At 43.2% G+C, this 26,750-nt stretch overlaps 1 long non-coding RNA gene across 1 annotated transcript; it reads right to left on the reverse strand.

Annotated features, from left to right (window-relative positions):
* Positions 1-281: 281 nt before the first annotated feature.
* On the reverse strand, positions 282-8,595 carry LOC311609364. Its single transcript, XR_014783365.1, has 4 exons — positions 8,261-8,595; positions 1,958-2,099; positions 1,590-1,719; positions 282-405 (listed from the first exon to the last, which is right to left on the reverse strand). It is a non-coding gene; the product is annotated as an uncharacterized lncRNA (long non-coding RNA).
* Positions 8,596-26,750: the final 18,155 nt, after the last annotated feature.

Consider the following 26,750-nt stretch of genomic DNA (forward strand, 5'->3'; position numbering starts at 1 on the left):
GACACAGAATTTCAGAGACTATTGAAGCTATGGGCAGTTATAGTTAAGAAGTGAAAAGAGGAAGCAATAGGGATACAACAATGAGGAAAAGACATAGCACATGAATCATGGGTGGAAAGTATAGTACAGGGTGTTTTACAGTGGGTTGGGAGGAGAAATATATAGGACATTCATTAAAACTTAACTGACCAGTATGCAAACAAAAGCAAAGCCATCATGAGGCACAAATGTGAGTGGAGATTAAATCATAGAAACTAAGACATAAAGAGAATACTTACACAGCTGTGCTGAGCTGAGAGGTGCTCTACACATCCCTCTGGTTCTATAGCGTTCCCCTTGGTGATGTGGTGGGGAAGGGACAACGGGGTCCGTTGGTCTGTGTCAGCCTTCATGTTTTGTAGAGTTCTGGTATGACAAGTGGGGAGAGTGGACATCCATTCCTCGTGGTTCCCTGGTCTATCTGTACTCCACTTTTGGTTTCTTCAGATCCTGCAGGTATGCTGTATGTGAGGAGCACCACCTCCCCTATGCAACTTGTCTGGCTCCCCAAGGCAGCGTGAGGCAGCCAGCGGAAACTCTCAGTGTTCCCACTTGCTTTCCCATAGAGACCTCCCCTGTCTTAGAAATTCATTTTCATAGGTGGTCTAATGCAGAAAAATAGATTAATGTCAGTTCTCATGACTGTTTTCTTTTACTGAGTTTCACTGACAACGCTTTCTCATCCACCATTTTACCCAGAAGTCCCAGTCCACCACTTTGAAAGGACAACATTCTTAACAAAACATAATTTTAAAAATAGAGGACAAACTAGTAGTCACCAAAGGGTTGGGGGAAAACAGCGTGGGATGAAAATAGGTGTGGAGGTAGGGGCAGCACTTCTTGTGGGGATGAGGTGCCTATACCTTAATGGTTATCATAGTTAATATCTTGATTAATATTACCCTATAGATTTTGTGAAGAGATGTCATGGGTAGAGACTGAATAAAGAACACCTGAAATCCTGACATTTTAAATTTTCTTCAGGATTGCTGTTGTTTTGGCTTTTTGACACAGCAGTCTTGTTATCCAGCCGAGGCTGGCCTTGAACTTACATTCGTCCTGTCTCAACCATACAAGTGCTAGACTTACAGATACATCCTGCCAATGCTGGCTGCCAGGTAGCAAAGTTAGAGGCCAGAATGAGAGACACGGGCGTACAGGAACTTGACACAGGAAGATTATGTGTTCAAGAGCCAACCTGAGCTATAGAGCAAGATCCTGTCTCAAAACTGGGAAAATAAATGATAAATTTTAATCAAATAAAATGTTTTTCCAAGATACAATGGTGATAAGACTATAGAGATTAGAAAAAAAAGAATATTAAGTGAAAAGTATTTTAAGTTACTTACAATCTTAGGATCAAATTGGATTGATATGACAAGGTATCTGTAACTTAGCTGGTGTCTATGATCACCTGGCTTCTTCAACTCTTGCTGAAATTCAGTCTAAAGCGCACTGCCATCTCTCTTTTGAGTACTTTTTGGAGATTCAAAATCACTCCTGTTTCTGACTGTTCCTGGAGACAGAAGTAGAGAGTGACCACAGCTCACCTGGTTCTGCAACGCTGCTTGGGTCACATGCTTTCCATTCACAGCTCTTCCCAGCATTCTATTCTCTTGAGACAGATGTGTTCCATATAATGGATGTTCAAAGGAGGTTTCATGGGGAGAACAACTCCATCTCATCAGAAGAAAAAAAAATATCCGTATTGAAAACCAGGCTTCCTTATTCTAGGAAACCCTTTGATCTTCCCACAGCCAGTATTATTGCAGTTTCTTTTTCTCCCAAGATCTGAGGTCTTTAATACCTCAGCTTTTCCTACTACCAACCTCTCCTCACTGGGGCACACACACACACACACACACACACACACACGGTTATCTTGTCATTCACTTGCTACAAAACAGTATGCACCCACTTGAGACAGCTGCATATGGCAAGAGTTACATCTAGAGACCGAGCTAATAAGTTGTCCTGGTCTCTTGATTTTTCTGAATCATTTCCAATACTGTCCTCTCAAAAGTGGCCACATTTGGGGAAGATAAAGGTATCTCAACCACCTATTTGTCAAAAGATTACCGTCGTCAGTAGGCATATGTAATCTCTCTCCTCCTTTCTTGTTACCCACTCTTGCCTAAGCAGCACTATCCCAAATCTCAATGGACTGATCATGATGGCTACTGTGGAATGAACTGTATCCCTATCTCACTCCCTAAAAATCAGGTCACATCCTAAGCCCCACTATCTCATGATAATAGGACGGAGTCCCTAGGGCTTGCTTTCATCCAATAGAACTGGTATTGTTATGAGAGTAAGAAATTATATGACACGTCTCTTTCCATTTGCAGCCATCGCTGGATTGCAGCCCCCAAAATGAAGTTCAATCCCTGTGTGACTTCTGACTGAAGCAAGAACAGCAAATGCCATTTCAGTGCACCTTCTCACATTTGTAGGAAGGTCATGTCTTCCCTGTCTTTCTAAAGAGCTGAGACAGAAGGATAATGTTCGGTCGATGCCCATTCAAAACGATGATGAAGCTCATGTTGTCCAAGGACACTACAAAGGCCAGCATATTGCCAAAGTGGTCCAGGTGTACAGGAAGAAATATGCCATCCACATTGAACAAGTGCAGTGAGACAAGGCTAATGGCACAACTCTCCATGTGGGCATCCACCCCAGCAAGATGGGCATCGCCAGCTAAAGCTGGACAAACACCACAAGAAGATCCTGGAAAGGAAAATCAAATCCCAACAAGTAGGAAAGGAGAAGGGAAAATACAAGGAAGAATGGATAGAAAAGAAGTAGGAGTAGAGGCCTCTCATATGCAACTTTCATTAAAGACTATCTAAGAAAAAAAAAGAAAGGAGGAAGGGAAGAAGAAATGATGACATAGACACACATAGAGGAAAGACCATACAGAGAGAAAGAGAGAAGAAATCCATTGACAAGCGGACACAGGGTCTCAGAAGTCAACCTTAGCCCTTATGAATCTCACTCTTCTGGCATCCAGAATCAAAGGAAGAAAATGTTATTAAAAACATGCTTTTGGTTATGCATTTTACAGCCATACTAGCAAACTTAGACAATGGCTGTAATCGATGACAGCAAATTTGTTCTTTCAGGGTTTTCTTTTTGGCCTATTACAGAGACTGAGCTATACGGGGTGGGGGGGCTCTTTTCATTCTTAAAAAATATACTGCTTCTGTTTTGCTATAGACATTATTTTATAAAGACATGATGTCTAGATATACAGACACTGAAAGAAAAAAAAACTATTGGGAACATTTCACGACACTTGGTAGTCACAGGAAGACTGCCCTGTATCTCTCAGAGAGCTGCTGGTACAGGCCACTTTCTGCTGGGTCACCGTGGCATAGGAAAGCTCGCAGGTACCACTGAGCCACAGTTCATTGCCCCCTCCCCCTTCCCTTGAGCCTTGTTGCTTCCAGTGTGGCTGAACAGAAACAGCGGCTGCCATGATTGGTGGCGAGTTAAGTCATCGTCTGAAGCATGCCGTTCTTCACTGGAGTGAGGAGGAGCGAGCAAAATAAACCTTGAGTTTTTTGGGTTTTTAAAAAAAATTTTTTTTTCTTTTTATATTTGTGTTTTTTCAAGGAGAGCCAAGAAATCATTATTTTCCTTCCAGGTGCCCAATAGCTGAAAAGCCACTTATGAGGGCGCCAATGCCACCGTCTCAGTATTGTTGTTGCCTCGCCGAAGGGTGGGTAGAGACTGGCAGTTAGACAGACCATGTTTTAATTGGCCTCCTCCTAGAAGCAGAAGGACCAAATGTTTGCGGGATGCTTATTCAAGCCAGTTTCAGAGCAATAAAAGTGCATCTTTGATACGCAGAGTTTATGTTCTTCATAAAAATGCTAATTGCAGTCTCTGCTGAAAGCCGTGGCGAGAATGATTTTCCCTTCAGGCTTTTTTAATATGAATATGGTTGTGCTGTGTAGGTGACCTTGTATTCATTAAGAGAGGGCTAAGCTTAAGTCCTTTGCAGCCCCCACACTAAGGGTTCTAGCATGGTGATTCAAAAACATTCAAGCTCTTCATGGAAAACTGGAAAGCAATGTATTTATTTCTTTTCTTTTCTTTTTTTTCTTTTTAATCTCTTACTACAAACACACAGGGAGGAGATTACAATATTTTTTCCCTTCTGTGAGTATGTTTTTCCAAGGTCAGTTTGAAGGTTCTTCCTATTTGGCTGAGAAAAACTGAAGCCCCAGTAACTAACTGTGTTCACAGCCCTCTCTGTGGCTTGGAAGCCTTCCCCACCTGCAGATGCTACAAGGAGTTGTGATGTTTTTCCAGGGCCCCACTGTTTGCTCCTCTGCTACAGACAAGGGAGACAGAGTGATGAGTGAGCTTTTATTTGTCCTGTGGGATGATTCATGCAACAAGAGTTTCCAACACAAAATTCTGGGCCTTCTTTGCTTTGCCTACCCCACCCCAAATCCCTTTCCACATTTGGGTCCTCGGGAAGGTTTCCATTCACCCTCTCCAAGCAGCCTTCCCCTCAAATCTCAAGATAACACAAGATGCTGTTTTAAAATATTCAATTCCCCGCAATTGCACTCCATTTTACACTGGAAGCATGTTGAAAGGGCAAAGGGGTTTTGAAACCTGATCAACAAAATAATCAGTCCTGGATTACACTAAACAGCATCCTTCCACAGGGAGCCAAGCCTTAAGGGGAAAAACAGCTTCCTTTAACCCTCCCTCCATGAAAGAGAATCTGTGTCTCCAAACTTTTTATTGAATATTTCCCAATGTTGCCTGTCTTTCCAGTAGGGGGATGTGCAGTCTTTCTCAGAACGGAGACTCTTCTTGGGTCCAGCTGGAGCCAGGGGTTGCTCAACAGTTTGGTCTTCTCTATGATGGGAACAAAATGGAATCTCCATAGCAGGCATTCTGAATTCCTAGCAATGGTGCTTTTTTGCTTGCTTGCTTTAGTTTTTAAGAGTAAGGTGAGTTCTGTTAGAGAAGCCCAGAGGGTCCTACAAACCTACAAGAAGAACACTATGATGGGCGGATCTGGGCCCAGGGGTTCTGCTCAAACCACTGCACCAACCAAGGACAATACGTGCAGTCAGCTTCAAACCTCTACCCATATCTAGCCAAGGGACAGGACATTCTCCACAGTTAAGTGGCAAGTGGGGACTGACTTTCACACAAACTCTGGTGCCCCATATTTGGCCATGTCCCCTTGATGGGGAGGCCCAATGACACTCAGAGAAAGGATAACAGACTACCAAGAAGAGACTTGATACCCTAGCATCATATTCAAGGGGAGGAGGTCCCCATCAGTCACAGTCATAGGGAAGGGGAATGGAGTGAAAGCGGGAGGGAGGGAGGAATGGGAGGATGCATGGGATGGTGTAGCAACTGAGATGTAATATGAATGATTTTATTTTTCAATTAAAAAAAGAGTAAGGTGAAAATGTAGTAAATCTAAAGAAATTAGAACATAGCAGAATAAATCATCATATCCCTGAGCAATTTTCACTGCAGCCAGGAGGCCAAATATGGACATATACGTGTTTAAAAATCTGATTTCTAGAGCTTGGGAAATATCCTAGGTGGTAAAGTCTTTGCCAGGCCCGCATGAAAACCCAAACTAGCATCTGCAGTGCCCATATTAAAGATGGGGCCCTGCACTACATAGGTGTAACCTCTGTTCTGGGAAATTAGAAATAGGTGAGTCTCCAGGGCCCGCTGGCAGCTGGTCCAGCAAAATCAGGAAGCTTCAGGCTCAGTACAAGACTTTGGCTCAAAAAAATAAAGTGGAGAGTTACTGACGAAGATAGTCAACATTGACCTCTGGCCTCCGCATGAATGCAAGGCATGGGTACCCACACACGCATGTGCATGCACATGTACCCGGCACAGAGAGAAACCTGGATTGCCAGTGTTTTTGTTATCACAGCTTTCATTGCCGCATGCACAAAGAACAGTTCTTTTGCTCGTGACTTTCGAATCTACAAACTGCACATAAAGCAGGAAAGACTAGGCAAGTGGACCGTGCTGTGGAGTTGCTATTTACAGTACTCTGCTGGGTCATTCCAGATCATATAATAAACGCCTCCATGAAACGGTGTCATCTGACCAAGGAGCCCAGGTTAGTAGTCATCTGTGGACTGCTTCTTGAAGAGCAACAAAGACCGCACAGATCAGTCGTACCCACTACAGTGTATTAGAAAAAAGAGAGAATTTACTTTTAAAAAAAGAGTCCTTATCATCCCCACTTTATATCAATCAAGTCTAGAGTCACAGAATTCAGGAGTTCATTGACAGTATAATCACTATTGACCATTATGATGTTCTCCCAAAGGTCTGAAGCATCAACAGCTGCTTGATGAGTAGAATTGGGGTACAGAATAAGCCAGAAGATGTGCTAAGAAAGACTTCTATGTGGTGCAAAAAGATCTTCCTGATAGTGTGGACATTTACATTAATCAAGACGCCTCCCTACTAACCAAAAGTACAGCAACATATTGTGTGCCAAGAAGAGAGAGCTATGGAAAAGAGGAACTATCTATCTTGGAAAATGGAGATGATAAATAGCACCCTGTGAAGGAAAAAGTGCCACAATGCATGGAGATCAAGAATGAACACAGGCAAGCATTGCCAGTGCCGGGGACACATGCCAAGAAGGTACCATTAGATAGCCTTATCATTGCAGGGATAACATGGCATATACTCATCAAACCAAAACAGCCACCAGGCTGCAGGTGGCATAAACTTATAGAGTCACAGTAATGTCTACGGACCATCATTGGACCGAAGTATTGCTTTGTGACTCAATGTAAAATTAGATGACATGAAATTAGTAGACATCAGCAAAGGACACGGATGGAATTTGAGAAGAAAAAAATGACATGACCCAGTAAATCAGCGCCGTGCAGCAAAATCTCTGCGGCTCAGAGAAAAGAGAAAACTGGGACTTCCGTTGGTTCTCTTCCCTATGGCCACACTCAAAGTGTTTGTTTATCGCTAAAACTTTTGATTTGCTTCTTCTCTCGTGAAAATAGGTGGAAATTCTGCGACTAACTAGGCAATGTAGGAACTGAATGAATGGGCACATGGATCAGTGAATGGGTACCATCTAAAGAAGCCTAGCGTAATGGTAGCAGGGGTAGAAGCAAAGCTCTACACAGAAAATCATCATGAGATAATAAAGGAAGCAGCATTTGGCAATAAGTTATATTGGGAGCATATAGGGGGGTGGGGAAGCAAGAACGGGTCCATGTCCAGACGGGGATTAGACTAGCTTTCATCCTGTTAAATTAACATTGAGGTAGCAACCGTGCTTAAAGGGTCCAAAAAGAGCTGAGAATACAGAATGGGGCTTGGGAAAAATACAAAGCTGAACAGAACGGTTTTATTACATTACCTTCGAGAGGCATCAAGGAAAGCTATGGGCAGGGATGAACACGCCCAAGATGGAGGGCAGAAAGGAAAAACAACTAACAAAGACTGTGTTTCAGGGAGGGAGGCAAAGTGAGCTGCTGTCTGTTTGGGAACCAAATCTTAAATCTCCTGGTCTGGTTACCTAATCTCTTATTTGTCCACATGACCCAGAAAATACTTCAGATCCTTGTCCTGTCTGGAGTGAGGCGCCCTTAGATGCAAGCCGTATGCCAGCCACTAACTACAATCACCAGTTTTTGCGCGAGACATCAACAGCTCATGAGGGAAGTAGTTCAGAGACTGCCACTCAGGCTGCACACTGTAAGCTTATGCTAGTTTGTGACGGTGTTATTAAAATGAAAGGGCTTTTTTAATGAGCTGGGAGGGAATCCACTTAAGCAAATTGTTCGTAAGCTGCATAAGACACATCAAGACTCTGTCTTGCGCCCGCCAATCCACCAATACAGAAGCCTGCCATTGCAAAAACCTTTTTATATAAATATTTACAGGGAGAATTAAAAAAAAAAAAGGGAAAGTGGTTTGGTGAGCCACCAGATGGAATAATACAAGAATAAACTTGAATGTAGTCAAAATGGGCTTTACCACCAACAAGGAGAATCTTCCAGTGCCTGGGAGCTGGGGTGACAGAAAGAACTCAGAGTTCAGAGTAAAACAGCTTTTGTAGAGCTTCTCTGGGGACTCACTTCAGCTAACCTATAAAAACTAGATTTTCATGTTTATTAAATTTTTCAAAACCTAGTTTGCCATAAAACGCCCAAATAATATTTGCGATTTGATTCATTACCCATCATTTCTCTCTCAAGAAGCAGCCTCTAGGCTCGTCCAAACTCCTTCCAAAGATGTAGTGTAGACACCAAGGACTTGGCACTCAGAAAGAAAGCCTTCTCCTGGGTTGTCCCCAGGCTAGGCATCTTGCACTTCATTTTTGAGGTTGCAGCGTCTGCTTATGTCGCTGTGTGTGGAGCCTGTGTATCGCCCACCATTTCCACTTCTCCATCTGCCTTGCATATCCGAAGTACAAAGAAAGACACATTAACAGAAATACCAATTATATAATGTTTTGCAATTGCTCTCCAGCCCTCCCCTCCACTCTCACTGGCTCCCCTCTGCAACCTTCCAACTCAGGGCACATCTGAAGCAAAGTTGGCTCACAATGCATTCTGAAAATAAGCCACAAAATAACATGATTGTAAAAGTGCTAGCTGCAAAAGTAATAAATAAGGAAATAAATAAGTGTATAACCACAGAGCCTTGTCTGGCTCCTCCACTCCCTGACCACAGTGGCCCTCTGCTGTCTGTCCTCACTAGGGGACTGGAGGAGAAGCCAAGAAAACAGGAACACACCCCTTCCCTGCTCAGGGCCTCATAGGTGGAAGTTATATTTCTGTCCTCGCAAGACAGAAAGTCCTATAGTAGAACTATTGAACAGCAGAATGGAGAGGTTGGCTCCAGGCCACCGTGGATTTAGATCATCTATCATTCTGGAAGCCTAACAGGGTCAGGCTCTGTGCCTAGATACACTGATGAGACACCTCGTTTCCCTCCTCAGCAACTCTTAAGACTCAGACACAATTTCTTCCCACTGTGCAGATGAAGAAAGCGAAGCTTACAAAACAAACGGCAATTGGCTTACATTTCCCAGATGCTATGTAAGCTCCTGATTACTGGAAGGGGAAGTAGAGTCTAGGAGAAACATAGTGTGCCCACTACCTTTTTCTGACCACTACTTTCGAGCCCCACTTAGATGGCCTTGAGAATTAGGGGCCGGTGGCGGTGGCGCACACCTTTAATCCCAGCACACGGGAGGCAGAGGCAGGGGGGATCTCTGAATTCAAGGCCAGCCCGGTCTACAAAGAGACTTCCAAAACAGCCGGGGCTACACAATGAAACTCTGTCATGAAGAACCAAGAGATGGGAAGAGGGGGAGACAGAGGGAGAGGGAATTAGGAACTAAAACACCGAAGTCTAAACAGCGAGCTTGTCTGTTCTTTCATTTATTTTCTTAAAACCTTAACAGCCCCAAACCCTTCTTCATCAGAAGATCTCTGGCTCAAAATATTCTCTAATAGTAATAAAAAATATTCTCTAATAATAATAAAAGTATCCTCTAATAATAACAACTGATGATGCCCAATCAAAGACAGAACAAGAACTGTGTCTGGCGCTCAGTAACAATACAAAGGCACCAACTCAGGGCTGGTGGTCAACAGTATTTTATGTGCATAATAGGACTTAAATATCAAAAGTATAAAAAAAATAAATATGTACAGACAGCCAAATTATAGACCTTTGAACAGGGCTCCCTGCATTATACAAAGTTAGAGAATACCCCACTTATACCATTTTTATCTATGAGCTGTGTTTCTTCTCTAAAATTTTACCATGCATATGGTCTTCAGAGTCCTTCAGGATAGCTTATTTTCCAGCAGAAGAAAAGTGGAGATGGAGGGAGGGGAGAGAGAGGGACCAAGAGGAGACAGACAGACAGAGAGACAGACAGACATCTACACAGACAGACAGAAGCAGTGAGTAAATAGATGTATACACAAAGAAGAATACAAGAATAGGGCAGAGGCTACAAGGACCATGCATGGGTTAAGAATACAAACAGCAGGGCTAGAGAAATGGCTCAGACGTTAAGAGCACTGACTGCTCTTCCAGAGGTCCTGAGTTCAATTCCCAGCAACCACATGGTGGCTCACAACCATCTATAATGTGATCTAATGCCCTCTTCTGGCCTGCAGGTGTACATGCAGCCATAGCACTGTATATACATAATAACAAATAAACAATTCTTTTAAAAAATAAAAGAATACAAACACAAACTGCAACCCCTAATGTACAAAGCGTGCTTACATCTACTCATGACTTCGGTTTTCACAGCATCTGCGTCATTACCCCCCACTTTGCCAATGAAAAATAGAGGCTTCTCAGAGTCTGAGACCTGAGTTTTGTAAAACTTCCAGCTCTCCGCAGGAAGCCAAGGCTGATACCCAAGTCCCTAGCCTTCACCTCAGAGCCTTCACGTCCTTCGCTGCCGTGTTTAAAGTTCTGAAGAAGGGACCCCACGGGGCTCAGGGTGCCAGGCTCAGTCAGGAGAGAAGGAGGAGGAAGCTCAGGAGGAAGAGTGGAGTAGACGCAGCAAGGAGAGTGGGAAGTGCACAGACCTGAAGGAGTCGAAAGTCAAAGGAAGTCATTGCTTCTCTAGGACAGAGCACTGCAAACACTGAAGTCCTGCAGTTTTAACATGAACATTATTTCTATTGAGTAGGGATGGAACTCTTTCTAAAAACCCACTGTGCGTTTCTCTACATTCTGGATTTAAGTACGAAGAATCTAATTTAGCCCTGTAGAGAGACTAGACCGTCTCTATGATACACGCGATGCTAGCGGAGTCTACATTTAAAGGGCCACAGTCAGTTTGAGTTGCTGTGACTTCGTGGCTGTTGGGCATTTGTCGTGGTTACAGCTTTCTTTTGTTTTTATGCCTCTCCTCTCCTTCTCAAGCCTTTTGCTTTTGTTCATCAGCAGCAGGCCTGCATGTGGGCCCTCTCCTCTCACTCACTCCTGCATGTTGTTTGGGGACTAACGCATCTGGTGGTAACCAAGCAACCATCTCTGAGTGTGGGACCCCGCAGTCCATTAGCAAAGGGGACAGAGAACAGAGCCCACCTTGTGGCTTTGCTCATTATCCTTTCTTACCTACCTGGCTCGCCTGTCATTTTTTTTTCCAGCTCATGTTCCTGAAACCCTATAACAAATAAAAACCTCCTACGGGAAGTATCCTAGGGACTCCAAAATGTTGCCTTGCTCTGAATCCTTAGGCAGAGGAGGCCGTAGTCGAGGAGGTTAACAGCTGCCTCCCTCGGCTTGATACTGTAGAAGTTTAACGACATAGTCTGCATTTTATTTGACGTCTCCCTTCTATTCCTCACCCAGGACTTTGTCAATAATAAAGTTAGGAACGCTGTCCACTGGAACATACGCTCTGAAAGGAAGCAAGCACAGGAAAGAGAAAAAGTTAGCTAGAAGCCTATTAGGAGAGTGGGGACTAGACATACGGAAAGGTAGCGAGCACACTGTCCTGTAGCCCCATCCGTTTTCTCGCAGCAGCAGCCGGGCACTTAGGATCCATTTCTGAACTTCTCCCCCCAAACTTCTCTCTAGAGTCTGCCAAGAGAAGCAAAGCTAAGACTCAGGACTCTGACAAGAAACTCAGATGAGCACTCCCCGCATCCCCAAAGATGTCCCCAGAAAAGACACTAAAGGTCAGGGAACCTGGTGCCTGGAGCCTGTGGGAGAAGGGAGCAGCCGAGCTGGCAGGAGACAATGTTCTCCTGTGGCTGCAGGCTCTGCCCCTTCCTGCTCCGGGCAGCCTGGCTCCTTAGCACTGAGCTTGTCCCTGGATGAACCCTTGATGGGCCCTCCTGCAGCTAGACAGGTATTCAAATGAATGCGTGTTTTATTTTTAAAAAGACTTTGTTTAAAAATACGGTCTCAGAAAATTCTCTGCTCCTCTCGCCCACCAATGCCAGGACAAGAAAATTTGCAGCCCGTGTGAAATCAACAACATCAAAGCAATTCAACGTTGGTTGGACTCCTGATAGATGCCCGATGAATGGACCAGTTTTTCTTCTTTTAGATCTTTTGTTGAGTCCTTGGCATGCCTCACGGGACACAGATCTCCACAATACATACCAGCCTTGTCCCATTCTGTGGAGCCTTGAATAGACATATAGAGTGTCTGACTTTTTAGGTATGATGTAAGGTTACATGTGGTGTCTTATATGTGTGAGGTATGTGCACAAGTTTGCAGTCATACCTGTCAACATGCATGTGGAAGCCTGACATCGACATTGAGTGTCCTACTTTCATCGGGTTCTCTCATTGAACCTGAAGCTCATAGGCTGGCTACATTGGCTGGCCAATGAGATTCATGGATCTATCTATGCCTACCTGCCTTCCATGCCTGGGGCTACAAATACCCATGACCGTGCCCAGCTTTGAGAGTGTGTTCTGAGCATCCAAACTCATGTCTCCACTCTTGTTCAGCAGGCAACTTACCAAGAGCCATCTCCCCAGATAATGGGGAACTGAAGCCAAGGCCTCCTTCACACTCAGTAATCTTTGTGACATTTATAATCCCTTTCTTAAGCTCTTGAGGTTTTTGACTGACAAGGCTGCCAAGGTAGGTGAGGTCGCTTGGATCTTTCCAGCATATTCTGGAACTAGTATCTCACTTCTCCTTTGGGAAACCATTCCATCCTTGTCAGTCCATGTAGCTTATGAGGGAATTACCTTGATCTCCTGGCCTGCAACAGCGGAGCAGATCCAGGTTGGCTTATTAGCACATACAAATAACCTCATAGCCACAGTGGCTGAGTGATCGGCACATGCCGAGTTCAGTCCCTGGAGAGTTAACTCCAAGATATTTATCAAAAATCGCTTGGGCAAAACACCAATTTTTTTATTATGTTTGTCAAGCTGAGAAACTTCACCTGTGGCTGTTGAGAGACCCCCAGAAAGAATCATGTTTAATAAAGACATTAATGCAGAAGAAAACCTGGTAGGAAAAAAGCCTGCTTCTGGTCTCTTAGATAATATGTGTTGCAGTTATTCAGTGGTGAACCTAAAATGCTTTTCTCACAGTCTACATGTCACAGGACTTACCTTAACTGAAATCGGGAGAGTCCTGATTGATGCAAGTACCAAAATCAAACACAATATGAAATCACAACTTTAGTGCTTTATAGTTTGCCAAGTGCCACCATAGGCGATGTCTCTTTTAAAAAGCATACAGATTGCAAGAAGTCGCGTTATCATGGTCAGTGTCCATACATGCTTTAGTGGAGGTTAACTAGTTTAAGCACGTCCTGGTGGTCAGTGGGTACCTGAGCCAATACTGAAATCTCAGATTCCCACTCCGTTCTGTGTAAGAAGTATTGAGAGACACACTAAGCCCAGGCAGAAGCTTCGAAGACTCCCTGACAGGCAGTTCATACAAGGGTAGCATTTGTCAGCGAACCTGACGGCCGCTCAGAGCGAATGCTTCGGGAGTCAGAGGGGAACTTGTGCTGAGGCTCGGCCAGCATCAGAAAAGCATGTGGAGAACGGATTGCATGTTGACGTTTCCTTGGGGAGTGTAGGACATGGTTGTGTGTCATGTCTGGCAAGTCTTTTTCTTTTTTTTTTTAAATCCAAGGAAAGGGGCTGGGGAGATAGCTTAGTGGCTAAAAGCACTGCTGCTCTCCCAGAGTGCCCAAGTTCAATTCCCAGCACCCCCATGGTAGCTCACAGCTAGCTGTAACTCCAGTTCCTGAGGATCTACCGCCCTCTTCTGGCTACCTCAGGCACCAAGCATGCACTTTGGCACACAGGCATACAATTGGGCAAAACACATATATAAAATAATAATAATAATAATAATAATAATAATAATAATAATAATAATAATAATAAACTTTTTTGAAAATCCAAAAGTAATCTCATCTCCTTTTTTCAAATAACAGAAACAGAATGGGTATGGAAAAGGGCTTGCCATAACTATTTGCTGTTAATTGATATTATGCTATGGGCCAGACTGTTCAAATGCACCATTGCCAAATGCTTACAACAGCTTTGCAAGCTACATATTATCTTCACTTTTGGGATTTGGAGAAGAAAACTTAAATCTTCCTTCGTTGGTCCCTCTGGCTGTGCTCGCATTTTAAAGGCTTTTCCTCTTTCAGCCGAATGGGGAAGGCTCACTTGTGTCCTCAGATGCCTGCAAAGGCCCTGACTTGTCCTTACCCTTAACTGTGCTCCCTTCCTCCTCCCCCTCTCAAACTCTGAGTTCCGTAGACTTAGAAAGCTTTGTTCCTACCTCTCCGTGATGCCTGTGAGTTTCTTGAGAAACCAGAGCATATATAAAGAAAGGAAGAAAGAAGAAAATAGAGAGGATGTCGGGTTAAGTTTTTTTTTTCCTCCAAGGTAGTGGATTTATTCTCTGTGATACCTTAACTCTTAATATATGATGTCAGTTTTGACTTAGACATGGGACCAACATTGTAAGGAAGACACGGAAGGTGCCAAAAGAATGAAAGGCTGGGCTCAGCTTTAGGAGAAGAGCCAGGGTCGGGGTACAGTCAGTTGATCTGCGATCTGCTCAAAAGTCGATAGAGGGTGTTACCAAGGAGGGCAGCTAAATTGTTGAAACACTTTTCTTCCCAGAGAGCGGAGAGGCTCTATGCAGCTGAGCAATGATCGAATTATATTTCAGCGTCTAGTGTTCCTAAATGACACGAGTGGAAAGACTTGCATGGTTTCTTGCTCCCATCTAAGAGCAGGGACTAGCTGCTCGTCAGGTCAGTTTCACTCTCATGAGGAAAACCTAGAGCCATTAAGGCATATTTCTCATGCTGGGAATATTATGATTTCAAAACAAAGGACAGGCTGAGCTACCGATTCACAGGTAGTAATTCTTGATGAAATACCATAAGAAATGTCACTTACTGGCGACCACCTCCTAGTATTATCTCTCGCAGCCAAGGCAACCAGGTCATTTCACAGCTCGCCTTCCTCTGTCACTGTCAGAGACCACGTTCTGGTTGGGTCAGCCTGGGGCCTGTTGTGAGAGAGAGAAGAACAGGAAGCAGGGGACACGGGTGCTCATCCCAGGACTTCCCTGCACTAGATGTTCACCCGGTAAGGAGCTTTCACTACTCAGGATCTCATCTTCTTTACCTGTCAAGTGCGCAGAAAGAAACCTTCCCAATGGGTTGGTGTCTGAAGCAGTGAAATACCAGCATGATTAGGGGGGAAAAACACTCTAAAAGTGCTATACTAATATTGCAGTATGCCTGAATGATAGAACTTCTCTTCTTATCGGGAAAGACAAACCTAGAACCAGACCCCAAAGGTGCAAGTCCATCCAACCCTTATAATTAAATCTGTTTCCATTCTTAAACCATGAGGAGTCATTAACTCGGTGTTGGGATATTCTAGGATAGAAACTATTGTTTACCTCCCTTCACTATCACAGTGAACAGTTATGAAATACTGGATGTTCTAGGTGCTAGAGACATGAAGTGGGCAGTGGCCATGGTGACGGCGATAAACATGCAGTATTCCTTGAGCACTTTCCATGCACCCTCCATATTTGACCTATTCTAGATCATTTAACACTGCTACAAAAGAGACATATATTGTTACCCCATGCCACAGATAAGAAAACATAGTTTAATGATGACCAAATAATTTTCCAAACCTCACACAGTAGCTTGCTAGGAATCGTACCCCCCCTTCTCTCTCTCTCTCTCTCTCTCTCTCTCTCTCTCTCTCTCTCTCTCTCTCTCTCTCTCTCTGTCTGTCTGTCTCACTAGAAGGTATCCAACCATCTAGCTAGGGGCAACTCCAGGCAGCCAATTATTGTTTTTTTTAATTTTTCATTTTGTAAGGAACAAAAAAGATAGTGATGAGAGGCCTGGAGGATGACAGAAGGTTTGTAAAATGGTAGTCTGCCCTCTTTCTTTGCTTCGCAGCCACCAAGAGGTGAATAGTTTCCACGGCTATGCATCCCCACCATAATATACAACCATGCCACAGGGCAGTGAAGCAAGCAGACCACTGGCTGTGGACTAAGAGCTCTGGACCCAGGAAACAAAAATACATTGTTTTCCCTCTTTTTAAGTTGCTATAATTGTTACAATATCAGAAAATTGACTAGTAAGGGTTCCTACAATGCCTCAGACAGTAATCACACCTCCAGTCCTCAGTGTCTTACCGAGCACACAGCTAAGCACTTGATTAAAAGGAGAAAGGGTAAGAGAGAGGGAGGGAGAGAAGGAAGGTCGAAGATGAAGAGAAAGAAGGGAGAAGGGAAGGAGAGAGAGGAAAAGGAGAAGAAAAGAGGGAGGATGGAAGGGTAGGGGAAATTCAAAGGGAAATGGCTGTTGGGCAGGGGCAGAGACTTTTCCAAGTGATAGTCCCCTAAGTGGTAAATTAGTGATAAATAACCTCACCACCATCTCCGCATGTGAAAACATCCATGTGCATTTCACAGCATCTTAGCTGAGTTACTTAGTCGGATCTGATAAGATATATATTGACTCTTGGTTTTCGATTGATTCTGAAGAGACTCCCAGGAAGATTTAATAAGAGTAGAAAAGATAAATAAGTGTACAGGTAATAAACTCTAGATTACACAAGCAGACATTACTCAATTACATCCCTATTAATATACCGACTCCGTAATACATTTTTGAGGTATTTAATTATCAATTTGACAAGATAATCTAGGAGTAGTTAATGATTATACCAGTAAATTGTTTTTTTTTTTAAATCACTGACAATTATTAAGTCTCATAACAGACATCAAATTAACTTGCTGGAGCTGTCTGGTTAAATAGACAGCAGTTAATTATGAGGTACTTACACATGCTTCACGTTTTAATATGCAAGCCTTTTTAATAGTGCAGCATCGATGGTGTTGTGTAAGGGAACAGTTTGCCCATGAGGCGTTTCCAGATTGCGTGCGGTATGCTTGCTCTGTGAACAGGCCAGAGTGCGGTCTTGCACACTGAGCCACCTTTTTTCAAGTTTTCATCTGGGAACGGGAAACTAGAAATCCCTAAGCAAGACACACTGTTCAGGCTGCTTACTCTCTAGTCCGTCTTTCTCTGTGAGTGGTCAAAAGATAAATAATCTCCCATCAACGGGCAGGCCTCCTTTAAGACGTTTACCAAGGGGGAGGGGCGTGGCAAGAAGATTTTACGACGACAAAGCCACTGACTTTATCTTAACGTAGAATGGCCGCTGAAGACTGCTAGATACACTAGTTGGGGACAGATGGGAGGCCAACAGGCCAGCCTTAGCCCATCGGCTTCTAGGCTGTCTAGAACGCCTCTGCCTCAGCTCTTCACCTGCCAGGGCCCTGTGGCTCCCAGGGACTCCCTATCCGCTCCTGGACAGACAAGATTTCATTCCATGAACAGTCAGGAGAGATTTTACGGAGTACCCTTCTGTTGACACTCGAAGATCTGGATTCAACTTTTCTGTGGAGACAGGTTGCCCATTCCATATTCCAGCATCATTTTTAACCTTGACTTGCTCTTCCTCGTCACTGTTCTAATGTCCTGGATCCTGCCCTGCTCTGTTAGCTCTTATAGAACCAAGGGTAACAGTTGCTGGCACAAACTAAATGTTCAAGAAGGTACTTCTTCAGTGGAGATAAATTAAACTGGATTGGATTGGATTGGAATGGATTGGATTGGATTGGATTGGATTGGATTGGATTGGATTGGATCCTGTCGAGGTGAAATGAACCTTGTAAGGAAAGAGAACAGAGACGGGAATTCTTGTCTCTTTACTTTTGATACAAGCACTTCCAATTGTTATAATGAAATAGCAGAAGAGTCATTTGTGGACTCCGTCTCCAGATGGTTGTGATTGAAGCCTCGGTGCCACTATTTGCCATCTCCATGATGTGGGGCACACTGCTCAGCCTGCCTGTACCCCGTCTGAGCAAAGACAGGGACATCTGTGAGGAGTTAACAGATAATGGCAACTTCTGGAAGAAAGCCTGGTATCTGGAGCCGACTGTATGTGCTTGGAAAGAAAATAACTTTGAGACACACAGTCACCACCTTGAATTGTTGTTCCCTTTACAGGCAGCAACTCATATCACACCTTCGCAAAGATTTATCATGAAGAATTATCACATGCATTCAACAAGGAAATTGAGGGGCTGGCAAGATGGCTCATTGGCCAAAGGCACTCCCTGCCAAGACTGGCAGCCTTCAGAAGCCATATTAGGAGAGAACCAAGGCACAAAAGTGTCATCTGACCTCTATAGGTGTGCTGTAGTGTATACACACACATACACACACACATGCATGCATGTGCACACGCATACACACTTAAAATAAGTAAATGTAAAAAACAAAAATAAAAGGAAATTGAGGAAAGAACAAGAGTTCAAGGAGGACATAAGAACTGGTGGGATTTGATCTTTTTTTTTTTTGAGGGGTCAGAATTAAGTAATATTTTCAGTTTAGTCAGTATCCTTGCCTTAATATATATCAGAGGACATTGTTACATGATCCTGTTAACACCAGGCACTGTTAGCCACTTGGTAGGCAAGTCTTGACTAAATGTTGTCATTGATATGGTTCGAATGGCCTTTTCTACCCACTTCTCACCAAAATAAAGGATGCAAGCATGGAGCAAGATGAAAGACCTTCGATGGAGTAGGACAGAATGTTCCCCTGTGAGGAAATCATGAAACCTGAATTCTAGCCCAGGTTCAAGAGCATTCTAACAGTAGCAGTTAACATTCCTGAGAGCTTACTTTGTGTCGTGTGCTGCATTTATTCATTTAAAGCTCAGAAGAAGCAGCAGACATAGTTTCTCTGACCGTCACATTTGGCAGGAGACTTATGATATGGGTAAATAATTTATTCAAGGTCAAATTGCTGGTAAGCTGTTTTATACATCTCGTTGACCTTGATGGAACATCTCTCTGCCGCCATCGGCCGGGCACTCTTGATGAATCTCACTCCGCTTGGAGGAGGTTAAGTGGACCCCAGACATTTCAAAATATTCCAGAGGCATCAAACAACAAGTAATTGTGTATGGGAAGCTTTACAATAAAATAAACACAAGGTTAGCAGAAGATGAAAATCCAGCTCATCAATTCCACATGCTCATTTGCTCTGACTGTCATCACAATGTTCACTCCATTTTATAACTTTCTTTCTTCACTTAATATATTATAGCGATCATCTTTCCTTATTGCTATAATCCATAATTATAATTTTCACAGCTGCATAAACAACCAGTAATAGCTACCAAATGATATTTGGCCAAAATGTCACAATAAAATGACTCCCCCTGTTACTAAATGCCTACTGAATGTTTAGTGTGTTTGCTAAGGATACAGCCATAAACATCTTAGTATAATTATGATGTTTCTATAGGATACATTATCCAGAGGACATAAAAAGGAAAGTGTGAGTACCGTGACAAAGACAGGACAATACTGGCACAAAATCAGACATGTAGACCAGTGGAACAGTAGAGAACCCAGGGAGAATCCTGCATAGCTATGATAACCTAGGTTTTGTTTTATTTTGTGACAGGGTCTATTGACACAGCTCCGGCTGTCCTAGAGCTCACTATATAAACCAGGCTCACCTTGAACTCACAAAGATCCCCCGTCTCCTCCTCTCCAGTGCGGGGATTCAAGGTGTGCACCTAGTGATAACAGAGGTTTCTGATAGAGATGCCAAAAATATCCACAGGGGAGAAAGACCACCCATTCCACATGCAGAAGAATGAAGCAAGACGTGTTTCTCTCACAATTCAGTTCAAAGTGGCCCAGACACCTTAATATAAAACTTGAAATGGTGAACCAGAAGAGGAACACAGGAGGAATACACTTCCAGTCAGACATAAGCAATAGAACACAGGAGGAATACACTTCCAGTCAGACATAAGCAATAGAACACAGGAGGAATACACTTCCAGTCAGACATAAGCAATAGAACTTTCTGAACAAAACTTGGATAGCACAGGAAACAGCCCTAAGGGTCAATAAATGTGACTGCATGAAATGTCGACGGTTCTTCATGATGGAAACTTCGTGGCCTATAGAATAAAAGAAGATATTTTTCCAACCATGCCTCAAGGAGCTGACATCTAGAATTTTTTTTCAAATCTGCAAAATTCAACAACAAAACCCTCTCCTATCAATAATTAAACTTACAAAATGAACAGCAAGTCCTCAAAAGAAGGAACACAAAAGGCCAGTTAAGTGGGTTTTTTTCTTAATGTTCTACATCATTAGCCACCAGACAAACAAGGGTTAAAACCACTTTGAGATTGCATCTCATGGGAGTCAGAAAAGCTAAGATCAAATGCCAAATAACAACAAATGCTGTCAAAGATGTACAGAAAGAGGACTCCTTATCCTTGCTGGTACAAATGTAACTTTATATAGTTCTTATGAAAATCAATGTGAGGCTTCTCAAGTAATTAAAACTATAATTATCACATGTTCCACCTATATGACTCATTGACACATAACTTAAAGGACTGCATATTCTACCACAGACATAGCTGCACCCCAGGCTTATTCCTGCTCTATCCCAACAGCAAGAAAGTGGATAAATAGATGATGAAAATGTGATTCATATACACAGTGGAATTTTACTTGGCTGGTAAGGAGAATGAAATCATGAAATTTGAGGACAATGGGTGAACCTGGACAGTACTATGTTAAGAAGGCAACTCAGTGTTTGTGTTGTTATAATAAAACACCATGACCAAGAGAGGGGGGAAAAAAAAAGAAAAAAAGAAAAGAGGCAACTCAGATTCAGTAAAGGAAAAATTGCATGTTCTTTCAAATATGTGCATCCTAGTTTATAACTCTTACATGTACTTGCATGACTGGGGTGTGTAGAGTGCGCTAGCTATAGAACTAGAAAGGAAAGCACAAGATGAGGAGAGAAGTATTTTTCAAACGGGGTTACAAATGACATTAAAGCAGAAGAGAAGTGATGGTAGTGGATGAGAGAGTACAAAGAAAGGTCAGGAGAGATGAGGGAGAAGAGAGGAGAAAGAGGATCAACAAAACAAATTCTATTTGAAAATGCCACGATGAAATCCAATCCTGTGACTACTAATTGAAAAATAAAGTTAGTAAAAGGAAAAGAAGGTTCAATGTTGCTAATAACTGCCTTTGCTCCTACAATCTTGAGTTCTTAAGACATTGAGCATGGGTCTGATTCCAAGTTTTGAGTGAATATGACGGTTTGCTAAAGTGAACAAACATTAATTGAGGGCTTCAAAGCTGAATTTTGGCTTCAGGCTCTGAGGCAAAATTTACATGGTGTCAAGAGGACAGGGGTCTAGGTAGAATACCTGTTAACAAAGACCTGCCAGGGGGGAAAAAATAAAAACATCAAAGCCTGGAGGGACCAGGCCTCAGGAGGCACTGAGTGAATAAAGGAATCATTCTCAGTAAAAAGATACCCACTGGTTATCTGCTTTTTCTGTGTCAACAGGAAGCTGGCTCCATGTGACAGATGCTAAAAGATGACAGGACCTAGAACTCAGAGCGCCTGCAAAATTCCTGTGTTGCACCTCAAGCTTTATTGCAAACTCACGAGTGTTGGTGTAACACGTCTAACCATTTGGCCTAAGTTCTTTACTTATAGGAATGAGACAGCTCATCAGGCCTGTAACCTCAGAACCTGGGTGGGTGAAACAGGAGGATCAGGCAAGCAAGGTCATCCTTAGCTATAGAGTAAGTTCCAGCTTAGGTTACAAAACAACAGAAACAAAACTACTAGTTAATTTAACTAGGAAAGTGATGACGTTGGTTTCCAGCTTACAAGTGAAATCTTGATTGCCCTTATTTTCTTGGCCTTTTCCCCTTCAGGCCAACAAAAAGGCAGGGACCACTAGAGGTCAGGCTTTTTACGTTGCACTCCTAGAAAGGAATTCAAGATCTGCCTTCGCTGTAAGAAAACAAGGGTCTTCTATCCTGGGACGCAGCACCACACTTAATGTGTGTTGGACACTGTTCTGTTCCCATAGATTTCTAAGAAACAAAGAGTTCATAATCCTCTGTGTCATTCCCTTGAATGTTGTTTCAATCTATCTCCTATTGCACTGCCCCAGTGGAAACAGTTAATCATTAACTGCCCTCTACACAAGAATCGGCTGGTGTTCCATTCCTACGGATGCAAAGTAAGAGTCTAATTCAATAAATAAGCAATGTAAGAAGACTCCAGGCTAAGTACCCCGAAATCACATGGTCAGTAAAAGGCTAGGATGGGATCAAAACTAGACGTTACATAATCCCAAAGTCCATGCTGCTCTCACCACAAAACACTGACTTCTTGTACATTTCTGGACTCTACTTACTCCCAAGAACCATCGTTCGTGAAGGAATGGGAACTGGAGATGAAGAGAGATTTCCCCCAAGGAGATAGAAAACATCTTGTCTTGGTCATGGGCTAAAGCTATTCAGAAAGCCCTTGGCATCTCTCAGTGCAAGCTTCAATTCTAAGTGTTGGGGATTAAGGAGAAAGAAGACAGGAAACCCAAAAGCAGTAAAATAAATAAATAATAAATGAATATGTTCTGAAGAGTTGGATGAAAACTTGGGAACCTCATGTGCTCCACCCTCTCCCTGATAACAGCTGCAAGTATTTGCTTTATTTCCCTAACATCTGGCCAGCCCCTGTGTAAACAGAACAGAGGTCATCTAGGGAAGGATCCGAACGGTCTATTTCTAGGTCTCTTAAGGATACGATGAGCTGAGACAGAGTGCGAGATAGGAGAGATTCTTCTGTGCTTCCTAGCGGTGTCAGCGGCAGTTTCCAGTGCCACTCCTGCAACCTCTTGTTACCAGTCTGCTTCTGGTTTCTTTAACTGATCTCCACAGGTTGGGTTACTTGCCAACAGGATAAATGTAATTCTCATAGTCTGGAGGCGGAGGATTCCGAGGTCCCGGGGCCACGTGTGCTGATGGAGTTCCCAAGATGGCACTGGGCATCACATGGCATGCGTGATAGAAAAAGACTGCCGATCTGAAATCTCTCTTCCTCTACTAGTGAAGCCATTGCAACTACAGTCTCCACCCTAAGGGCTCTATCTACGTTAGGTCCCATCAGCACCACTTGCAAAAGCAATGGACATGACTTATAGGATTGTTTCAGTACGAGATTTGGAGGCATCAGACATCTATATCCGTAGTTCCCTTTTAGGCCTGGATGGGAAAGGCAGTTCATCAGAGGTCTGGTTGGATGGCGGTAAGCACGCCGGGTGACTCGGATTCTGGTCCAGCTCCACCGATGACTGATCATGAGCCTTTGGGAGCATTGTTCTTTCCAGGTCTCATTTTACCAGTTGGGTAATGAGATAGTGGAGCCTTCCCTAAGGACTCATCAGGGTTTACTATTCAATGTTTAAGTCATGGTTCTAACAGTCACCTTAACGCTGTGCTCATTCCTTAAGGACAGTCCTGGCCACTGCTTCTCTTGGTCTACTGCACATGCCACTTCAAAGATTACCAGCCCTCTAATACTTTCATACCAAGCCAACTTCTCTCAAAGCACAAGTTCACACTAACATCAGTGCTGAAGACAGAATTCAATCTATCAACAACAGCTTGTCTTCAAAAGGCCATTTAAGGGAGGCCATTACCTTATTCAAAATCACACACACACACACACACACACACACACACACACACACACACACACACACAAAGATTATTTGGATATTTACCTGGACATGTTTAATGTAAAACCTGATTTAGATATTCAAATATACTTTTAAAGTTCTTCAATGTATTTTCTTCTTCTAAAAAGTGGATTGAGGCTATGGTAGTATTTTAAATAAATATATTAAATAAACATACTAAATGAAATGCAAACACAATAATGAATCGCTGACATTACAAATATACCTTGAATTCCAAGAATGTTCATTCAATGTGGTAGGCAATGAATAGATAAGGAAGAAGAGTTTAGCTGGAGGAATCATAAAATTGGAGCATAGAAATTGAATTATTTTATGAAATTATCTTTTGTAATCCATCAAGTAAGCATCAATAACAAGGGAGATTCTTAATTTATTTTCATTATACTGAAATACATTCTCCTCTTTAATTCTTTTTTTTTTTAAGCATGTGATAATCTTTCGGTATTAGGTTAACACACTGAAATAGAAATGGAGAGTCATAAGGACCTCATGGATTGAGCACATCTTATTTTAGGATGATGTTTAACTAGAGGTGGCTCAGAGTTTTCCAGTGTAGGAGCCCCCCCCAACCTTTCCCTTAAATCTCCTCCCTTCCCCACCCCCTTTTCCCTCCAATCTCCTTATCCTTTCAGAACTGTTCTTAGCTCTACTTCCAAGATGGCTGAGAACCTCGGGCCCCGATGTCACCCAGCAGAGGGCACTCTTGGAGCAGATTTGGGTATGGTCATGGAAAACTCTGGGAGGACAAGGACAGTTTCTTTTAGAAGAGGGTGACATTGTGTTGTCTGGGTTTTGTGCTGACCTAAAGGACAGCTTGTTGGTCCTCCTTGAATTGATGTAAAATTTCTGCTCGTAGTCTTCACAAAATTCCCTGCAGATCTCCTGTTTCAGTTCTACATTCAGGAGGAGGGGGCTGGAGAATCAATTGTTTGTTTGTTTTTTTTAAACTATAGATTCAGAAATACAACAAGGTAGCTGCATAGTACAGCTACTGAGGATGGGAAATCAAGCAAACATCAACCAAGGTAAGTTTATGTGTCGGAGACAGTCAATATGCGCAAGCTGACCCCGTCTACCTCTCCCTATCTCTTCAGGCACAAGAAGACCTTTTCTTCTCTCTTAGAGGCAGTGGTAGATATTATGGACAGAGCTCCAATAGTAACACAAAAGCAACACTGGGTCAGAAATAAATATTACAGATCCATAAAAATGTCAGAGCCCAAGAACAATCTTACCAATTTTCTAGGGGAAAAAAATCTATTAGAACCCAGGGATCAAGCTCCAACATGAAGAAGATAAGCCAAAATGGGAACCAAAGAACAGTAGGCATCTGGGACGTTGCCCTGGTGCTAAGACTTCCTGGCTCCGGCTCTTTGGCCAGGTCCTTAGATAAGCTTTGTTAAGCCTCACTGTGCTAGCCTAAGTAAGCTGAACTGTAGATCCCATGAGATACAATTCATGTTTGATGATCTGAGTTTTGAGACTAACATATTAGAATTGAAACTCAAATTTTCCTTGGGAACTCCATACAATGAAGAGTAAGGGTGTGGCCTGACATTAACCCGTGAATAAATACGAACTTGGGGATGAGGGCTTTCATTGGAGACTTCTACCATGCCCCCACTTCAATCTCTTTCTGCCCTTTGGTCATCAGCAGTGTAAATATCCTTTCTTAGCTTGTTTGGAGACTCTAAGATGGAATGGCAGCATGAGAATGTCACCAGCCAATCAACAGCAGTGTTGACATCTCTTTGAGCAGAATGAGGGAACCAGGAGACTCCCCAACGCCTGATTCCTACACATAACTGTTCAGTACATATCAGCCACAGAGCTCAAGGTCATACAGCAGATGGTAGAATGAACCTGGAACATAGACTAAGTGTACTTTCTACCCAGTCACCACTTTACTCCACACTCCCCATCACCTAAAAGGAGCCATTTAGGTTGTGTTTCTTGCTTGATCTTGGGTTCATGTGCTGCTCCTCACAAAATAGCTGTTCAGCTACAAGAATCGTAAGTTAATGACTCCTATGGAAGAGGGGATGTCCTCTGTTGCTCCATGAAATTCGGATCTTCTCTTCCCGCTGGATTTTAGGCTGGTTTCAGTGAGCAGAACAGTCCCTCCGTGAGCCAATGTCTTCACTTACTACACTTCTGCTCATTCGCATGCTTGTGTATATAAGTCTTCCTGAAGCAATACTCTCTAAAGTGCACGTGGCTCTGCTGCCAACTGCAGAGCAGGGACACAAGTGCAATGATCCTCAGCCCCAAGGAAGCCGGTGCAAAACAAGTGCTTCCGTGAGAGTTTTACATGAATCTTTACCTAAAGGCTCTTAGGTAACTTAAGAGATGGCATCCTGGCTGATCGTGATGGCGCACGCCTTTAATCCCAGCACTCGGGAGGCAGAGGCAGGTGGATCTCTGTGAGTTTGAGGCCAGCCTGTTCTCTGCAAAGTGAGTTGAGAACAGTCAAGACTACATAGAGAAACCCTGCCTTGAAAAACAACAACAACAACAACAGCAACAACAACGAGATTGTCTCCTGACAGCATCATAACAATAACCTCCTACAGGGCATCTCATAGCAAACTTTAGGACACACCACGCTGAATTTCCAAGGCACCGTTCTGAGGCTCCCAAGCCATGAAACTATAAAGCATCTCTGGATTCTAATGCAGGATACAGAGCCAGGGGACGGCTGGTTAGAAAGGAGGCACAGCAGTCTTTTCTAATATAAGCTTCTGAGATGGACGAGGAAGTAGAACACAGGCCAGTCTAGACAGACGTCAGTGGCCAGGCCCCTGAGGTGCAGATGTCCTATGCTGTGGCCTAGATAGAGCTCTCCATGCTCCAGACACCCAGGGATTCTTCTAGACTAGACTTGGCTAAGATTATGAGCTGGGTTAGGCTTCCTCTCCAAAGAACAAGGTCCTGGAGTTGGTTTTGTGCCTCATAAGTCAGTTACCTCTTTCCTGCCCTCTTCTTTCCAAGCATACCCAGGCACTACACATGCACTCATGCTA

The sequence above is a fragment of the Acomys minous genome, assembly GCF_964271855.1.
Source record: "Acomys minous genome assembly, chromosome: 11".
In the NCBI taxonomy this organism is placed as follows: domain Eukaryota; kingdom Metazoa; phylum Chordata; class Mammalia; order Rodentia; family Muridae; genus Acomys; species Acomys minous.